The following is a 20,764-nucleotide window of genomic DNA, read 5'->3' on the forward strand; positions in this document are numbered from 1 at the left end:
ATTTACTCTTGCATGACTCAGGGCAATGAGAGTTAGCCCTACTCAGTGCAACCAGCAGCGATGAACACCGATCTAAATTTAGTACAAGCAGCAGTAAGGCACACTGGCATACCCTAGTACAGCCAGACTTTAAAATCATTCATTCTGGTGCTCACTATAGGCAATGGGCCTTTTTGTTGTTTTTTTGTTAATACAAAAGAAATGCTGTTTTAGCTTGGAATAAAAACTAGATCAACTGCTTAGAATGCCCTTATGCTCACTGCCATGCCACAAGCAAAGGCTTTCTCTCTCTTTTCAATTAAGAGTGTCTAACCCAGCCTCCATATCCTAGATTCAGGCCAAGTTCCTTCCCTCTGCACAAGCAATTTCCAGGTGAGCTAATCAAGTATTTGGACCAGTCTAGGGAGCTGTTCTGGAAGAAGTCAGCTGTGCTAAGCCTCCAGACACCAGTTAAGTGTCTGAACAAGGTTGCATGGAGACATGTAGAGAAGGGCCTGGGTCACAGTTAAGGTAAAGGCCTTACTCGTACTCTTAACCTACTAACCTGTTGGGATTCCCTTTTCCATTCTGCTCTTCCCCCAGTGAGTTAAGACCTGCTGACTAGATGAAGGGAAGCTCTAACTGCTATCCAGCAGAAAAGACCAAGGCTCATGAGCCTATATGGAGCGCTCTGCAACAGTTCCTGAACCTCCTGCACTTTCAGAACGAGCCTCACTAGGCCCTGGGTCCTGTTCTTTGTGGTTGTCGAATCGTCCAACCCAGCCTGGTGTTTGACATCCCTGGGTGGCTAATCAGCTTTTCATTTGGAAAGGCTCCAGCTTGGATCTTTCTAGAGACTGACAGCAACAGTTCCACATCAGAGTCATGAATTTTGAAGGAATCATTCAATAAGTGCCTATAAAACAGTCGTTCATGGCTTGTACTTGGTTCCATTGGTCTCCTTTTAAATATGCCAATGACCACATATCACACCGACCATTTTCAACACCATATGCACCATCATTCTCTTGGTGGGGGGGGGGGGGGGCGGCAGCAAGGGCAGATGGAACAAGAATGGAGACAAAGTGAGCTAGGGACATAAAAGCATGCAAAAGCCCAATACACTCCCACATCACACCTCATACTAGGCTCTATTCCATGAAAACGTGAAACTGATGCAGTATGGTATTATGTAGGCTAAGAGATTGTTATACATACAGGATAATCCATCATGGTAGTCATTATCAAATGCTGCAGAAAGATCAAGATGAATCCAGTGCTTCATAGCCCTCACCAATATGTTCTCAAGTAAAAGGATGAGAGAGTAGAGAAAGGGAATGCACAGACTTGCATAACAGGGGAAAAAAACATTACAGACTCTAATGTTACCAATTCATGATTTATAGACCACACTGGAGATTCTTGGTGGTTTACAGAGCCCATATAATGGTGAGGAACAACTATAAAAACATACACTCAATATAGGAAAAGAAGGGGGAAAGAAATGGGACTTGATATACCACCTTTCTATGTTTTTTTGCAACTACATTGTACCTGGGGCAATGGAGGGTTAAGTGACTTGCCCAGAGTCACAAGGAGATGCAGTGGGAATCAAACCCATCTCTCCAGGATCAAAGTCTGCTGCACTAACCACTAGGCTACTCCTCCACAGGAATGAAAAACTATTAAAACCTGTCAAATTTTCAGCTTCTTGTGTAATTGCAAATAAATCTGATTCCAAGTGGATGATACCAGCAAGTATGTCCTAGGATATGCATCAGCCCCTATCAAACTTTTAAACTTATGAAATTGATTTGACATTAAAAAGCTTAATCACCACAAGAAAGACTAAACCTCCCCTCCCTTTCTCAGTGCCTGTGAAGGCTTTCCAAGATTTTCTAGAAAGCTCTGGAAAACACAGCACACTATTCAGGACACATGGCAGATTACGTGAGCCATGTGACTGATCCGTGTTAGAGAAAAGCAGCATCCAAGAGACACTGATTTCTGCAGTGCCAGACACAATCTGCTCCTCAGATAATTAGTTCTTCAGCTGTAATGCCTTAATTTTAAAATTAGCAGCATAACATAAGAACAGAAGCATTTGCACTTAGTCTCTAAAAAATAAAATAAAATCACAGAATGAGCTCAGAGATTTCATTACAAAATGGCACAGCATTTAAGCTGCCCATCAGTAACATGAGAATTCAGATTAGCTAAAATTAAACAAGTGAATAGGCCGGTATCCTTAATGGCTGATTTGAACATTTCTAAACTTGTTCTTTCACACTGAATGAACATGGGACCAGATTCAACATATGATGCCTATAAATATAAAATTAAAAAAAAAAAATCAGCACTGAAAAAAACATGCTTAGCGTTATTCTATAAACCTTGAATAAACGTAGGCACAGTTTATAGAATACATAGCGCCCGTCCCCATGCCTAACCATTTACACCCAGGGCCGCTGAGAGACTGCGCCGGGCCCTGTCTCTGCCGCCCCCCCCCCCCCCCACCATCCACCACCGAGCCAGGCCCCCTGAATTCAAATTATAGCACCTCCGACCTCGCTCCGTGTGAAAGAAGCGCAGCAGCGGCAGTCTGCAGATCGCCTCCCTGTGTCCACCCTCGTCTGATGTAACTTGCGCGAGGGCGGGACACAGGGAGTGAAGGCCATCTGCAGACTGCCGCTGCTGTGCTTCTTTCACACGGAGCGAGGTCGAGGTGAGGCGCTATGATTTGAATTCAGGGGGGCCCGGCCCAGTGGTGGACGGAGGGGGGTGGGTGGGTGGAGGGGACTGTGGCGCCAGGCCGCCCTTGGAGGCCCGGGCCCGGGGAATTTTGTCTCCCCTGTCCCCCCTCTCGGCGGTCCTGTTTACACCAACTAAAACATGGGGTAAATGCCCGCATCGACTGGGCAAGTTCTATAACCGTGCACATAATTTTTAGGAATGCCCATGACCCGTCCATGCCCCTAACGCCACACTCCCTTTTGAAATTCACATAGTAGAATTTAGGTGCACCACTTTACAGAATACGCTTAGAAAGTTGCGTGCGTAAATTCTAATTAGTACCAATTGGTTCTTGTTAGTGGCCAATTCGGTGCCGATTGTCTTGTTAATTATTAAGTTGCGTATGCAAATTGTCCTTGTGGCCAATTTACACACACAACTTTAGTCGCCATATATAGAAACTATGCCCCAATTTAGAAAACTCCAAGCCTCAATCAGAAATTGCTTCCTCCTCCTTCAAACAGCCCTAGGTACATCAGGAAATACAAACAAGTTTACCAGTAAAATAAAGCAAGCTTTGCTTTATAATGAGTATGATGATCTTAACACCAAAATCAAGGTGTTATCAGGCTCAAATCATGGGCAAATCTTGAAACCAAGTAGACAAAATACAATCTCTTGGGGAAGTCAGATGATTGGAGACATCTAAACAATCAGATGAAATTAAACTGTTTGCTTCATGACTGTGGTCTCAGTTTTAGTAGAAGGAACACAGAAAAGTTAAAACATGAACAGAAGACAGAGAATCAACAGGCAGATTCAAATAATCCATCATATAGTTTTCTAACATTTCTTTTGGTGAACTATGCAGTACTTTTGGAAAGTTTATAAAAATTCAACATTTAGCAAAATTCTCCATATTTTCCACTTTCCTATCAAGGACAAGATTATTTTCTAATTTTTAAATCTGATCCTCTATGGCTCCCAATTTCAAATTAAAAGCAGCAAGTACTTCCTCATGAAAGGTAACCATAGTTGTTAGTTTAGATGGCTAAACTCCCAAAAATTTAAACTACACAGATAATACTTTCCTCAAGAAATCAATAGCAAACCACAGCATCTCGAGAGTCAGAGAAAGAGGTTTCTCCAAATGAAACTCTGGTAAATGAGATTAAACTGGTGGTAATGGAACATACTGCTCATCCGATTCCAACACTTCCAAGAGAGGTGAATTAGAGAAAATCGTCACCATCAACAACATCAGGAGCTCCATCATTCTGATGTAGACAACCCAGCCACAGCATCATCTACTGGCACCAATCCCTGCTGTGCCTGCACCAATCCTGTTGCAGTGAGCTGCCTTCTCTTTTCAAGATGCCATACATGGCCAAGAAAAGCTGGTCTTCCTCCAACTCAGACCTTCAAACATTTAACAGGTTCAATAAAACATGGGAAGGTGCAGTTTTCTATAAAAAAATAATAAATTCACAAACTAGAGCTCATAGCGTGAAGCTAAAGGATAGAGACTCCAAAAATGTGAGGATGACAATCAGGTGTGAAAGGGGTGTCCTTGGGTAATGATTATAGGATCTTGAAATGGGGGGAACTAGAAATGGGGGGAAGGCCGACAGTCGCTCAAAAGAGCATGGTTCGGGATAAGGTATCTTTCAAAGATATCACCATAACAGGGAAGATAGAGTATCCTGATAGTGAGGTTGCAAAAGAGATTGTAGTAGATCGGGTATCTTTAAATAACAATAAAAATCAGACAAAAGATTGCCAATTAATACTGTCAAGTACTAAGCATGATGTACTTAGGAACAACAAACATAGTTTGAAATGTCTATATGCGAATGCCAGGAGCCTAAGAAATAAGATGGGGGAGTTAGAATATATTGCACTAAATGAAAAATTAGATATAATAGGCATCTCTGAGACCTGGTGGAAGGAGGATAACCAGTGGGACACTGTCATACCGGGGTACAAATTATATCGTAGTGATAGGGTGAATCGGATTGGTGGAGGGGTAGCATTGTATATTAACGAGAGCCTTGAATCAAATAGATTGAAAATTCTGCAGGAAGCAAAACACTCCTTGGAATCACTGTGGATTGAAATTCCATGTGCAAAGGGGAAAAGGATAGTGATAGGAGTGTACTACCGTCCGCCTGGCCAGGACGAACAGACGGATGCGGAAATGTTAAAGGAAATCAGGGACGCAAACAAACTGGGCAACACAATAATAATGGGGGATTTCAATTACCCGCATATAGACTGGGGTAATGTAACATCTGTACACGCAAGGGACATAAGATTTCTTGATGAAATCAAGGACAGCTTCATGGAACAGCTAGTTCAGGAGCCGACAAGAGAAGGAAAAATACTAGACTTAGTCCTTAGTGGTGCTCATGATCTAGTGCAGGGGGTAACGATACGAGGGCCGCTTGATAACAGTGATCATAATATGATCGGTTTTGATATTGGCATTGAAGGAAGTGAAACTAGGAAATCAAGTACGCTAGCGTTTAACTATAGAAAAGGTGATTACGACAAAATGAGAAAAATGGTGAAAAAAAGACTGAAAGGAGCAGCTCGCAGAGTAAAAAACTTGCATCAGGCGTGGATGCTGTTTAAAAACACCATCCTGGAGGTTCAGGACAAATATATTCCACGTATTAGAAAAAAGGGAAAAAAGACTAAACGTCAGCCGGCGTGGCTAAACAGTAAGATAAAGGAAATCATTAGAGCCAAAAAACAATCCTTCAGAAAGTGGAGAAGAGAACCAACTGAAAGTAACAGGATAGATCATAAGGAATGCCAAGCCAAATGCAAAGCGGAGATAAGGAGGGCAAAAAAGGACTTTGAGAAGAAATTAGCGTTGGAAGCAAAAATACATAGTAAAAACTTTTTTAGATACATTAAAAGCAGGAAACCGGCCAAAGAGTCGGTTGGGCCGCTGGACGAAAATGGTGTTAAAGGGGCGATCAAGGAGGACAAAGCCGTAGCGGAGAAATTAAATGAATTCTTTGCTTCGGTCTTCACCGAGGAGGATTTGGGGGGGACACCGGTGCCGGAAAGAATATTTGAAGCGGGGGAGTCGGAGAAACTAAACAAATTCTCTGTAACCTTGGAGGATGTAATGGGTCAGTTCAGCAAGCTGAAGAGTAGTAAATCACCGGGACCTGATGGTATTCATCCCAGAGTATTAATAGAACTAAAAAATGAACTTGCGGAGCTACTGTTAGAAATATGCAATCTGTCCCTAAAATCGAGTGTAATACCGGAAGACTGGAGGGTAGCCAATGTTACTCCGATTTTTAAGAAAGGTTCCAGAGGAGATCCGGGAAATTATAGACCGGTGAGTCTGACGTCGGTGCCGGGCAAGATGGTGGAGGCTATTATTAAGAATAAAATTGCAGAGCATATACAAAAACATGGACTGATGAGACAAAGTCAGCACGGATTTAGTGAAGGGAAGTCTTGCCTCACCAATCTAATGCATTTTTTTGAGGGGGTAAGCAAACATGTGGACAATGGGGAGCCGGTTGATATTGTATATCTGGATTTTCAGAAGGCGTTTGACAAAGTGCCGCACGAAAGACTCCTGAAGAAATTGCAGAGTCATGGAATCGGAGGTAGGGTATTATTATGGATTAAGAACTGGTTGAAAGATAGGAAGCAGAGAGTAGGATTGCGTGGCCAGTATTCTCAGTGGAGGAGGGTAGTTAGTGGGGTCCCGCAGGGGTCTGTGCTGGGTCCGTTGCTTTTTAATGTATTTATAAATGACCTAGAGATGGGAATAACTAGTGAGGTAATTAAATTCGCCGATGACACAAAATTATTCAGGGTCGTCAAGTCGCAGGAGGAATGTGAACGATTACAGGAGGACCTTGCGAGACTGGGAGAATGGGCGTGCAAGTGGCAGATGAAGTTCAATGTTGACAAGTGCAAAGTGATGCATGTGGGTAAGAGGAACCCGAATTATAGCTACGTCTTGCAAGGTTCCGCGTTAGGAGTTACGGATCAAGAAAGGGATCTGGGTGTCGTCGTCGATGATACGCTGAAACCTTCTGCTCAGTGTGCTGCTGCGGCTAGGAAAGCGAATAGAATGTTGGGTGTTATTAAGAAGGGTATGGAGTCCAGGTGTGCGGATGTTATAATGCCGTTGTATCGCTCCATGGTGCGACCGCACCTGGAGTATTGTGTTCAGTACTGGTCTCCGTATCTCAAAAAAGATATAGTAGAATTGGAAAAGGTACAGCGAAGGGCGACGAAAATGATAGTGGGGATGGGACGACTTTCCTATGAAGAGAGGCTGAGAAGGCTAGGGCTTTTCAGCTTGGAGAAGAGACGGCTGAGGGGAGATATGATAGAAGTGTATAAAATAATGAGTGGAATGGATCGGGTGGATGTGAAGCGACTGTTCACGCTATCCAAAAATACTAGGACTAGAGGGCATGAGTTGAAGCTACAGTGTGGTAAATTTAAAACGAATCGGAGAAAATTTTTCTTCACCCAACGTGTAATTAGACTCTGGAATTCATTGCCGGAGAACGTGGTACGGGCGGTTAGCTTGACGGAGTTTAAAAAGGGGTTAGATAGATTCCTAAAGGACAAGTCCATAGACCGCTATTAAATGGACTGGAAAAATTCCTCATTTTTAGGTATAACTTGTCTGGAATGTTTTTACGTTTGGGGAGCGTGCCAGGTGCCCTTGACCTGGATTGGCCACTGTCAGTGACAGGATGCTGGGCTAGATGGACCTTTGGTCTTTCCCAGTATGGCACTACTTATGTACTTATGTACTTGATCATCTTTGCCTAGAGGAAGGTCTTGGAACCACTGATGTTTATTTCATTCTGGTTGACTTGGTCATTCATGGTGTTCAACTCTGAATTCGACTATGACCTAAAGAGAGATCTACCCTGAGAATATTTTCTCTTGAACAAAATCCAGGACTTGAGACTTATCATGAGAGCATCAGGCAGGTGCAGCATCCCAGCAGCTGAAGAACATGCTATCATCTTAAAGAAAGCGTCATTAATAAATTAGGGCTTCTGCTAAATTTGGCAAAAGACTCTGCATAGGAGGCTTTAGCATCTATAAATGGTAGACTAAGGAGAGAGGAGGACATAGAACTCCAGATCAAACTATCATTAGCAGAAGCTTCAGCACAAGTCTCGCTGTATTCCAGAGGAAGTAGCTTGTGAAAAAAAACAGTTAGTAGCCTAAATACCAGGACCTGACACAATTCAAGAAGAAAGCCATCTGGCCTCTGGATCTGGTCTGCCTGAGATCATACCGTTTATAGCATAAAAGTTCCCGAACCTTTGTATACTGAAGAAGTAAATTTTAGCACTACTCAAATCTCAGATCCTCTGGCAACCGAATGAAGGCTGTTCCAGGGGAGCTTCTCGAAGGATTTGGGCCTGCACAAGCTACAATGAAGAAGACCTCAGATTAGCTATCCATTGTATCGGATGGTGCTGAGGCCCTCAGCACATTTACTCATAGGGAGTTTTCAGAGGAAACCACCATCTCAATCTGAACTCAGCGAGGATTTGCAAGTTCTACGTCATTTTTTGGACTTCACCCTCTATGCAGCCAGCTCATTCCTCCTGTCTCAGTCAGCCCAAGCCATCTGCACCACCAATCGTCTGCAGGTTCGATGAACACAGCCTCAGCCACTGCTATCTGCTAGCACTTCCTTTGGACCACAGGCTAAGCTACCAAAAGCAGGCTATGGAATTCAGCTATCAAATTCTGGAGAGCCAAGTAAAAATAAACCGGTCCCTGCAGCATAAAATAAAAATAAATGAAAGGAACAAAGAGCTCATGTGGCCATTTTGCAGTGGTCCCTAGCCCCCTTCCCCACTACTGAATTTTGTAACCCTTTGTGTATAATCACCATGAGCTGTATCTACTTTGTTACAATGACTTAAAATGTAACTTTTCTATGTATAATACTCAAGGAGATTACTTTGATAATTCTTTTATTTTATTTCAGACAACTATTTCTATAAAGACATCCTTTCTTTTGCTACTCTGCCAGTTTCAGTAACAGAGGTCTATTCATGGAAACTACTGCACTGCATGTGAAAATACAAACAGCTCTTCCATCCTCAGATTAATGACACATAACATTATACCTCACTAGCAAATGGTCTGCAAGCACTCTAATTACAGATATCATACCACAAACCAACCTTCAATTCTAGTAATGCATGATCTGTAAAAACACCGATAGTAAGGCTAACTGACTAAAAGCCGTGCTATGATGCTACCACACATTAATGCATTATTAGTGAAAACATACTATTAGCAGCATACTTACTCTTTTAAATTCCACTTACAGAACTACGGCCACTCATGTATTACTCAAGTCATTCTAATGTCCATAGAACCGAAATAAACATAATGTAAGGAATATCTGTGCTCTGAAAACAGTAATGGCTGGGGAAATGCATCCCAGTATGGTAGTTTCATTTTTTTACGCTTTATGGTACTCAGAGATCTAACAGGAAAAAAAAAATTATATATATATAATACACCTATTTAAAATACATCCCTCTGCTGCAGGTGCATGATATCTAGTGCATTCTCTAAGTCAACAAGTGATCTACTTAATGAAGAACAATATGACAGAATTACAAAACCACTACAAAAAAATATAGGGAACACAAGGAGGGCCATAATTGAAAGGGACACCCAAGTTTTGTTGAGGACGTCCTCGCAAAACGTCCCAGTGGAGGGGCAGGGAAACCCGTATTATCGAAACAAGATGGGCGTCCATCTTTTGTTTTGATAATACGGTCGGGAACGCCCAAATCTTGACATTTAGGTCGTCCTTAGAGATGGTCATCCCTAATTTTCGGCGATAATGGAAACCGAGGACGCCCATCTCAGAAATGACCAAATGCAAGCCCTTTGGTTGTGGGAGGAGCCAGCTTTCGTAGTGCACTGGTCCCCCTGACATGCCAGGACACCAACTGGGCACTGCAGTGGACTTCACAAATTGCTCCCCGGTACATAGCTCCTTTACCTTGTCTGTTGAGCCCCCAACCCCCCCCCCCAAACCCACTACCCACAACTGAACACCACTACCCTTACGGGTGAAAGGGGGCACCTACATGTGGGCAGAGTGGGTTTCTGGTGGGTTTTGGAGGGCTCACATTTACCACCACAAGTGTAACAGGGTAGGGGGGATGGACCTGGGTCCACCTGCCTGAAGTGCACTGCACCCACTAAAACTGCTCCAGGGACCTGCATACTGCTGTCATGGACCTGAGTATGACATTTGAGGCTGGCATAGAAGCGGGCACAAAATATTTTTAAAGATGTTTTTTGAGGGTGGGAGGGGCAGTGATCCCTGATTCTCTCCGGTGGTCATCTGGTCAGTTCGGGCACCTTTTCGTGGTTCGGTCATAAGAAAACAGGACCAGGTAAAGTTGTCCAAGTGCTCGTCAGGGACGCCCTTTTTTCCCATTATGGGTCGAGGACGCCCATGTGTTAGGCACGCCAAAACCCCGCCTTCGCTACGCCTCCGACACGCCCCGTGAACATTTGTCGTCCCCGCGACGGAAAGCAGTTTGGGACGCCCAAAATCGGCTTTCGATTATGCCGATTTGGGCGACCCTGTGAGAAGGACGCCCATCTTCCGATTTGTGTGGAAAGATGGGTGTCCTTCTCTTTTGAAAATGAGCCTGAAGATGATAATTTATATATCATAAAACAACTTAAGAATCCAAGGCGAGTACTTTGATTTATAATTGTATCAGTTTTCTTAAAAATAGGGAGGAAAAGCCTCAACAGACTCCATCTGTGCAAGAAAGCTCATAAATTACAGGAGTTCTCTCTTTCATCACGGGCTGAAAAATCTCCCAAAAACTCTAAATTAAACATAGTGCAGGAAAAATTTTCACTTAGCTTAAAAGATGTACAGACTCCTTCCACAGCTATTCCACAGCAGACAGTGGTCAAAGTTTCAGTGACTGAACCAGGGTCTGTGCAACACAAGCTCACGCCACTTCTTGGCTGTCAAACTCAGAGTCTCCTATTCTTCTATCTGTCACACACATGCCGAATAGGAACCAGAGATTTGTTGATCAATTATTACTTTAGATCTAAAAATAAGTCTTATATCATAAGAAAAATTCTGGTTTTCTCAGATGAATCACATGCAACTCAGAAGAGGCGAACACAATTTCTGTTACTTAGACCAGGAGTTGTTCAGTTGGGGGGGGGGGGGGCTTTTTTTATCTAAAGTTTCCATGCAAATGTATTATATACTATCAATTTAACAAGTATGTTTCTGGGAACCTTCACATCTAACTTCATTTTAGATTACTAAGAGACTGTCAGTAAGAGACCCTCCGGGTGGGCCTGCTGATGGGGTGTAATTAATGTTGTTCTTCATAATTGGCTTGTGGCTTACCTTCCTCCCCCCCCCCCCCCCCCCCCAAATAGAAATTTCCTTTTATTTACTCCTCTAAGGTATCGGATCTTTCACTTTATAGACTTGAGCTTGATGTTTACCTATCATCTTTTCACAGGAGATTGTTTATCTCCTTTTCTGATTGATTTTCTTTATTTGCTATCTGTACAAGTAAGTTTACTTAATTTTTCATTTATAAGTCTCAAAATACATTAAATCACTGTCAGTTGATTAATTGTGATGAAAATTGTTGATCAAACAGCTATAATTTAGAGATATGTTGAAAAGATACTTGGACAATATTTTTCCACCCAGACTTCCATCAGCAACACGTCAAAAGTGTTCTGCAATGTTTATAGGGCAATCATCTATATATGCCAGTCTCAAGAAATGCCTGTTGAAGGTAAGTAAGGGCTTGAAATTATCACCCTCTTTTCATATGCCCACTGTGTTTCACATATCCCTAGTTAAGCCAGCACATCACTATAAAAATGAAGGATACCCCACTGGACCAGTCATTTTGGAGGGGAACCCAGAATATGAGTTTAATCAATTGCAGACCCTCAACACTCCAAGGGTTAAATACAATATTTAGTGCACTTGGCCAGAAGAGAGGTTTTGGGTGAATTCTTTGGATGATTTATGCCAGTCAGTTTTTGCACCGATTTCATAAGCAGTCAAAAACTAAATACGAAAGGGCGAAACCTCTAAGAGAGAAACTACACTGAGGCATATTTTCAAAGCACTTAGCCTTCCAAAGTTCCATAGAAACCTATGGAACTTTGGAAGGCTAAGTGCTTTGAAAATATGCCTCACTGGCTACCACTCAAGGAACGAATTGAGTTCAAGATCTGTACTACCGTCCACAAAATCATCCACGCAGATGCCCCACTATATATGTTAAACCTAGAGGACCTACCGCCTAGAAACGCCAAAAACTCGGCCCGCAAATTCCTCAATCTGAACTTCCCCAGCTGCAAAGGAATTAAATACAAACAGGCATACGCTACTAATTTTGCGTATAAAAGCACACAGACCTGGAACGCGCTACCCATGGCCCTGAAAACGATGGACAATCTAACTAGCTTTCGCAAAGCTTTGAAAACACATCTCTTCAACAAAGTCTACTAAACACATCCTAATAAACCATTCTCAAATTACTCAGGTGCATCAAAACACCTTTCACAATACCTTACCTAGCACCTTACACCTAAACCATACCCCTTCAACCGATTATTGAATGTATTTAAGATAATGTAATGACTGCATCATAACAACACTCTGTAAGCCACATTGAGCCTGCAAAAAGGTGGGATAATGTGGGGTACAAATGCAATAATAATAATAATAGAAGTACTGTCACACAATTACCTCACAGGAGATGGCCCCCAAAAAAGAAATGAGCCCAATCCTCTTCTTGCTTTTATACTGGTGTCTGTCCCAGCCCTATGACACAGCATCAACTGACTGGTCCCTCTTGAAGATCCCTTGTAGAAGCATTCCACTGATTGGTTCTCTGTGCATATATACCTTGAAACTCCTAGACTTCCTTATCCTTGGATAGGTTTCTCATGAGAACTCAGACTGTCTTGTTCTCTGTTGTTCCTTGGGGTTTGATCTCAGCTTGTCTACCAGTAAATGAACATATTCTGCCTTCTCTGACTTCTGCCTCTCCCTCCGCCTTTATTTTTGGATTAGCTCCCCCTTAGCACTTCTCCTGCCTCCTCTTCTGCCTGCTATCTTGTGCCCAATCCCTCCTTCTTGGGTTGTTTGTGCTGCAAATCCTAGCAGCTCCTATGTACCAGAATGCTCAACCTGAAGAGAAACGGAAATGTTATAAGTGAAGGTGCACATCGTCTACCTTAGGCGTTCCCACTTAAGTGGTCCTAGCAATAACACCTCCCAACCCTCCACCTGTTTACTAGATCTGCACCTTGACAGAGGAGCAAGGATGGCCTGGATTCAGCTGCTCTCAAGGCCAGTAGTAGCCGCAGCCAAACTCACAGTCCCTCTGGTTATCCAATCCCTTCCTGTGCAAGCTCCCTGGTAAGGACGTCTGTGCCAGAGGAGGGCAGAGCTGCTTCAAGGACTATGGGTATGTTACTTACAGTAGCACACTCAGTGAAGGCTGCAGTTAACATCCAGGCACAGATCAGCTCAATATGGAAGCGGCACTGGAGGCACTGAAAGCACAGAGACATTTGAGTTGTGAAATGAGTCATTCCTTATTTAAAAATCAGACAGGAGGGGGAAGGTGATGGTGTCTGTGTGGGTGTCTGGTAGGGCCCCTGTTTGGAGTGTTGTGTATGGTTTTGCAGACCACACTTCAGAGGAATGCGGGTGGAGAGGAGTCAGTCTCATCTGGAGAGCAGATGCTGAGGAGGTCAGTGGTCTTCGTCATGAGGCATGTGAGAAGAGACCTGTGTGTATACTTTGGAGGAGGGCTGGAAGAAGAGAGTTGTGGTGGAGACATTTTGATAAGGATGTGCAGGAGACAGGGACTGTACCAGAAATTCAAGAAAGTGTGGAATGAGCATGTAGGATCTCTTCGGGATAAGTAGATATAATGGATTGGCAGACTGGATAGGCCATATGACCTTTATCTGCCATCATTTTCTATGCCTATGTAAATCTGCAAGTAAAATATCCTTTTTCCTGGTCAGGTTTATGAGTAGGAATTTTCAGCCCACCTCTAAATTATGTGATATGACCTGCATGGACCACGACTTGTTTTTATAGGACCATGTGTAATCCCAAAATAAAATAATCAATTTTGTTCGTTTTGCAAATAATATTTATACTTTACAGTGCACTGTTTCTGTGTAAACACTATTCAGTTAGAAGAAAAGTTTAACATTTTGCATCCTGTTACACTTATCCACTCATATTTATCCAGTTCCACGTGAATATTTAACTTAAAATTATACAAATTACTAAAATACAACTATTATCTCAAATATATATTTTAACTGACACACTATGAAATTCACCAAAAGATGCCTGCTCTTCTTACCCCATTGCCAGCCTTAACCTAGCCACCCGTCTGCCACCTCTGCATCACTAAGCCAGCAGGCGGTCTTCCCTAGCCTCACCAGATCAGTGCTAACAAGGCAGCGACATCGTATATATATATATTTACACACTCACACACACAATAAAATGACAAAAGTTCAACCTTGAGTGCCTTCACTGAATTGCTGAAGACCTAGCTGGGCCTTCCCCAGAACTTTGAATATGGTGTAACGTGATGTGGATAAAAAGATTTACAATACTTCACTTTCTTCAGCTTCTCTTTGCAAATGGGTTTACATACTGAGAGAGCAGTGCCGTCACCATTATATTAGTACTTTAAAAACAGCCCAAAATCACTTTGTTTCCATAAAAGGCTCTGGACCAGTTTCCTTTTTGTTTGTGCTGCACAAAACACAATAGAAATATGCTGTGATAAAGGAATGAATTTTGTTTTTAGCTTCCAAATCCTGGGAGTTACTAGTTTTCTCTGATATTTTCCTTCATGACTGTTTGAATGAATAGAGGAGCATATAGCCGATGAAGTGTTATGTTCTTTTGGTATTCTGGTTCTGACTGGATGACACTAGGATACTGAAGTTTAAGCACAATGGAGATAAACACAGAAAGAGAAAATAAGATTCTGAATTAACTATTAAATATTGATGAAGGGTTTTTTTAAGACCACTGATGGGATAATAGTCAAGAATTATTTGACTTTACGCTGACTTGATACCAACTTCCAGACTTTCTTTTATGTTGTGGATGTTCATATTGTGACTTAACATTTCTAGATAATCTATTGTATTTGGTTACTTTCCTGCGATACAGCGCACGAATGTAGCACGGACAGCACACACTCTTTTCAATGCTGTGCAGAATGGAAAGACGAACACAAGGTCAAAGGAAGCACCAAGACCAACCAGCAAGACTGAAGTGGACAAAGCAGAAGACAGGGAGAGGGAAGCCACTGGAACTGAACACAACAGGACCACAGGCCGGAACTGAAGAAGACCATAGCAGCAGCAAGAGGGGAAAAAGGGGGCATTGTGCAGGGAAGGTGAGATACGCATCCTGAGAATGGAGTGAGAACGTTGGTATTAGCCCAGAGAATTGAGGGAACCAAATCACCTTCACTGAATGTTCAATGGGCTAGTAATAGTCATGTTTATTTGACATACCACCATTTAAAATCAAATATCTAAGCAGTTCACAAATCATATGAGCAAGTGATGGGAGATAAAGTGGCCTAGGTTATATAATATTCACAGTAAATAATACTAACTTCTAAAACAAGAAGAGTAAATACATATAGACTAAGACACAGGTGGTAAGGAGGGACAGAGGGAGAGAACAATTGTTAAATGAAGGACAGCAGACAGTGCTCAACAGCTAATCTACATAAACCTGTTAGCCAAAAAGCCACAAAAAGAGTGGGATTTGGATGAGCAGTTATAGAATAACATGTAGCAAGAAACATGTACAAATTCCAATTGGTTCCAACTAACATCAATAATTGTTAGTGCCAAATTATTGCCATTAATTAGCTCATTAACCAATTAATGTGTGCGCATCTCAGGATCATGCCATATATATAGAATCAGAGAGTATATGATTAAAATTAAAGATATTTAATTTTGTTTTTTAAATGAGACAAGAAAAGAGCCATTTGGGTGTGTGTTAATGATGGTTAGTATTTGGTAGGTCAACCTTTTGCTCTTGCAGGTGGCTTTGCATTGACTGGACCTATTTTGGAAGATGATGGCTGGGGGCCACTATATTCCAGGCTGTAGTGAGTGCCCCTGTCAGTTCTCTGATGCAGGGTGCCACTTGTGGCATATAATAACACTGGAAATATCCAAGTTCTCAATTGGATTCAAGTTTGGCGACTTGGTTAGCCAATCAAGAGTAGAGATCATCTTGGATTTCTTCCAGTCAAGAACTGCTTTTTCTCAATGACATTGGGCACTGTTGTCCTCTCTGCGAATGGAATCATGCATTTCTGCAGTTCCTCGATGTATTTCTTGGCATTTACCATACCACTTATGACTTGAGCACACCCCAAGACCACTTGCTGTCACACAAGCCCAAGCCATGATCATCAACAGACACATTCAAACACACTGGCTTGCATTCTTAACCTGGATATCACCCTACATGTGTGAACCTGGTCTACAAAGAAACAGAAAAGTGCTTTCATCACTGAAAAGTATCGTTTCCCACATCTCACAAGTTCATTTTCAGTACTTCTTCACTCAATCGACTATTTCCTCTGGGGCCAATGCACAAAGCCTTAATTTCACTCTACTGTGAAATTAATGCCACAGCATGTTCTAATCAATGAGCACATAAACTTATTGCCATGTTAAAATCACAGCAGTAATCCACAGGCTCATCCCTAAATGGCAACGTTTCCGTCAGTTCCTTAGCGGTGATTGGCTCAGCCACTGATAGGAAGAGTTGACATTAAAAAAAAAAAAACAACCTCACACACACAAGTATGCTGTGGCATGCATCAGCCTCTCACTCAATTCTCAACAAAGCATCTCCAACCCCACACCTCTTCTTGACCCCCCCAAACATATCCCTAGTTTCTAGTGGCATCCACACCGACCTCACATACCTCAGCCCCCTCCTAATATTAAAAAAATACCCTGGTCTAGTGACCCCATAGCCCCCCTCCCCATCCACCCATGAAGCCAAGCTTAGCTCCCTGACCCAGTATCTTGAATGAGGCAGGAGCAATGCCCACTCACGGTGCCATCATCTTCAAAATGCCTGTACCCTGCATTCAAGGAACAAAGCCCTATACCAAACACGCATTCTATACTGACTGGTGTTTCAACAACTCTTCTAAGTCTCCAACCTTGGGCCATAGTTACATTGGTGGAGGGGGAGGGGCGGGAGGGGATTGAGAGAACACACTACATTTCCTCTCAGGTGTGTTTCCTACATAAGAAAGGAGGCCATGAAGGAATATCTGTAGGTACTGCAAACAGCATGTTGTCCTTGCCAGACATGGAGAAGCTACAAAAAAAAAAAAAAACAGACAGGCAAACTAAGGAGACACCAGGAATCAAACAAGCCAAGTGAGTAACCATAGGAAAAAATGACAGCAGGAAATCATCATCAAAACTAAAACTGCTCTTGCAGCTTTTTCTGTCTCACATCTGATTCACTCTCTCTCTCTCTCTCTTCCTCTTTTCCATCTCTCTTATTACTGTCTCTTCATTATTAGTTTCCTCTTACTTTTTTTGCATTTGACTTCTCTTAAATATATTTTATGTCTCTTTTTTTTTTTACTACTGTGTGTCTGTTCCCACACCTTTCGCCTTATTCCCTTACCAAACCTTCCAAAATGTGACCTATCATCTTCCACCCCACCTGATCTGTATTTTCCTCTCCCCATCCCAGTGATCCTGACCCTCCTCACTGTATTCTTTCCTGTCTTCTGCCACCCATTACCAAGGTTTGCTTCCTTCCCTCCATCAACATTCTCTTCTGATTCTATGACTTTTACCTTTCATTCTTCTTTTTGCCTGTTTCTGAGGGTCTTGATGCCTGCTTTCTCTCTGATTCCCACCCTTGCTTGATAGTGCTAGCATAGTACTAGGGAAGGGAAAAAGCAGAAATGCTTCTGAGGAAGGAGAGAAGCACTAGAAAGAAATTAAGCTCCAGAAAAAATAGAGACCAGCATTGCCATGGTGGGGGAGGTAAAGTGGAAACTCTGAGAAAAAGCAGGGAACGGGGCATCAAACTCATTACAGAAGTGACAGCTTCTAGAAGCAGACAAGAACACCAAGAATGGGAGAAAATGGTAGAAGGCATAAGCATACTTTTAGGAAGGGCTTAATGGGGCATGTATCCCCAATGGCTCCACATCCAGAACTGGTTCTCCTCTCCTTACCACTAGTATGACCTCCCTAATCATTACTTCCACAACTAAACAGGGAAACTACAACTAAACGAGGAAGGCAGCAGTGTGACCTAGTACTTGATACCAGCCTTCAAAGGACTGTTCATCTATTTCCAGGTCACTGCCATATAGAATGTAATGGAGTATACTGGAAAAAATGGTAAACAGGCACCTGGCAGAAACTTCAGATTTTCCAGTATCTTAACTGTCCTGGAAAAATAGTACATAAGTACATAAGTATTGCCATACTGGGAAAGACCAAAGGTCCATCAAGCCCAGCATCCTGTTTCCAACAGTGGCCAATCCAGGTCACAAATACCTGGCAAATTCTCAAAAATGTACAAAACATTTTATACTGCTTATCCCAGAAATAGTGGATTTTCCCCAAGTTCATTTAATAACGGTCTATGGACCTTTCCTTTAGGAAGACGTGCAAACCTTTTTAAACTCCGCTAAGCTAACTGCCTTTACCACATTCTCTGGCAACGGATTCTAGAGTTTAAGTACATGTTCAGTGAAGAAAACTTTCTCCGATTCGTTTTAAATTTACTACATTGTAGCTTCATCGCATGCCCCCTAGTCCTAGTATTTTTGGAAAGCGTGAACAGACGCTTCACATCTACCCGTTCAACTCCACTCATTATTTTATAGACCTCTATCATATCTCCCCTCAGATGCCTCTTCTCCAAGCTGAAGAGCCCTAGCCGCTTTAGCTTTTCCTCATAGGGAAGTCGTCCCATCACCTTTATCATTTTCGTCACCCTTCTCTGCACCTTTTCTAATTCCGCTTTATCTTTTTTTTTGTTATATTTGTACCCTGCGCTTTCCCACTCATGGCAGGCTCAATGCAGCTTACATGGGGAAATGGAGGGTTAAGTGACTTGCCCAGAGTCACAAGGAGCTGCCTGTGCCTGAAGTGGGAATCGAACTCACTTCCTCAGTTCCCCAGGACCAAAGTCCACCACCCTAACCACTAGGCCACTCATCCGCGACCAGAATTGAACACAATATTCGAGGTGCGGTCGCACCATGGAGCAATACAAAGGCATTATAAACATCCTCATTTTTGTCTTCTATTCCTTTCCTAATAATACCTAACATTCTATTTGCTTTCTTAGCCGCAGCAGCACACTGAGCAAAAGGTTTCAACGTATCATCAACGACGACACCTAGATCCCTTTCTTGGTCCGTGACTCCTAACGTGGAACCTTGCATGATGTAAAACAGTTAATTGCCATATACTATACAGTGAATCATACTTCACTTAAGGATATGGTGAGAAAGTGTGAGTAAAATAATTACTAACAGATGCAGAACAGAACTAGGACATTTCCCCTAATTACTTACCTTACAAGACAAGCATATCCACACTCTGCAGTAACATAAAACCTTGTATGAAGTGGCAGTTACTTTGATAGATTAGATGAGGGATATTGGGGAAAGGAGAGAGGGTGCTAGGTTCTATGCGGGAATCCATATGCACTTTAACCCAATGTAAGACATTATTTGTGGGCGGATTGGGTGGGCTTGTTTGGTCTTTACCTGCTGCTGTCATTTACTGTGTTACTATGGGAAAAAGTACAAACATATAATTTAGCAAACCTGCCATATCAAATCACAATTAACACCCAGAAAGCAAACAGCTATGAAAAGGCTGCAATACAAATATTACAGTATGCCCCCTTGTACACCAACACACCTGCTTCTGGAGGAACAGACTGGAAAGCTAAATTAACTGCATAATAACAGAATTCCCAACCACGATCACACATGGTCACTTGTTCGGTATTTGGTGAGTCTTTGATTTCCTAGAAAATGCTGATAAAAGCTTCTCTGCTTGCAACCTAACACCAGAAAAATGGTAATAGAAATATATTTACTTCTGTACTGTGCAAAGAAAAACACAAAAACAAAAGCAAAGAAAAACAAAAAATGAGAGATAAACATTACCCAAAGTAGGTATAACACTGGGAAACAAGACAAGAGCTGCTACAGGTATGTCATAGGCAACTACCAAACCAGAAGTGTAATTTGACCAGGGACAACACAGGCCAGTACCAACATCTGGAAATAATTATTTTTTGTCCTTTCTGCACCCTATAACTTTGTTTTACAGTTACGATTACTACTCTGTACATAATTTTTTACCTTTCATTTTCATTAATCTACATATGATTGGCAGGTAGCACATATAAAATCTGCAATACCAACAAAGTAACCGGTATCTGAATAAGGTATGTGCTATGCGGATCCACTTCAATCCACTCATATCATATCAAAGTCCTCCACGGGTTCTAAGCCCCTAATCATAGTACTTCCCATCTGACACGATATCCTCGAGTTGTTTTTCAGCAGAGACACAGTTTTGTGGTAATGTAAGTAAGCCAAATCCCTTCTCGGACACACATCCTAGAATTACAATTACTAGAAGCAGAGATACATACATTTGACTATCCTCACACGCCGAGCACCCTTTACACATGCATTCAGGGATCCAAGACTCCTCTCCCCAGCACAATCTCTCTGCCTCTCTTCCCGGCCCCTAGACTGGCTTCTCTCCCTTATTCTCAACCCCCCCCCTCGACGTCCTACCTTTAAACGTTCCTTCGAGTGAGAGCAACAGCAGCAACTCCTACAATACAACCTCCTTTGCTCCGACTCTCCGTCCGGCCTGAGCGTTCCTTCCCCAACGC

General features: G+C 42.4%; 1 protein-coding gene across 3 annotated transcripts in view; it reads right to left on the bottom strand.

Moving 5' to 3' along the window:
* Positions 1 to 20,761, bottom strand: part of STAMBPL1 (STAM binding protein like 1) — a 117,000-nt gene extending 96,239 nt beyond the window's left edge. The window contains exon 1 of one of the 3 annotated variants that reach the window (XM_030203064.1): positions 20,664 to 20,761. The gene's annotated coding sequence lies outside the window, so the exon portion shown is untranslated. Of the gene's footprint in view, positions 1 to 20,515; positions 20,597 to 20,663 lie in introns of those variants that run through there. The other 2 variants (XM_030203066.1, XM_030203065.1) reach the window with 2 other exon arrangements.
* Positions 20,762 to 20,764: the final 3 nt, after the last annotated feature.

This window comes from Microcaecilia unicolor, chromosome 5 (genome assembly GCF_901765095.1).
Source record: "Microcaecilia unicolor chromosome 5, aMicUni1.1, whole genome shotgun sequence".
NCBI lineage: Eukaryota > Metazoa > Chordata > Amphibia > Gymnophiona > Siphonopidae > Microcaecilia > Microcaecilia unicolor.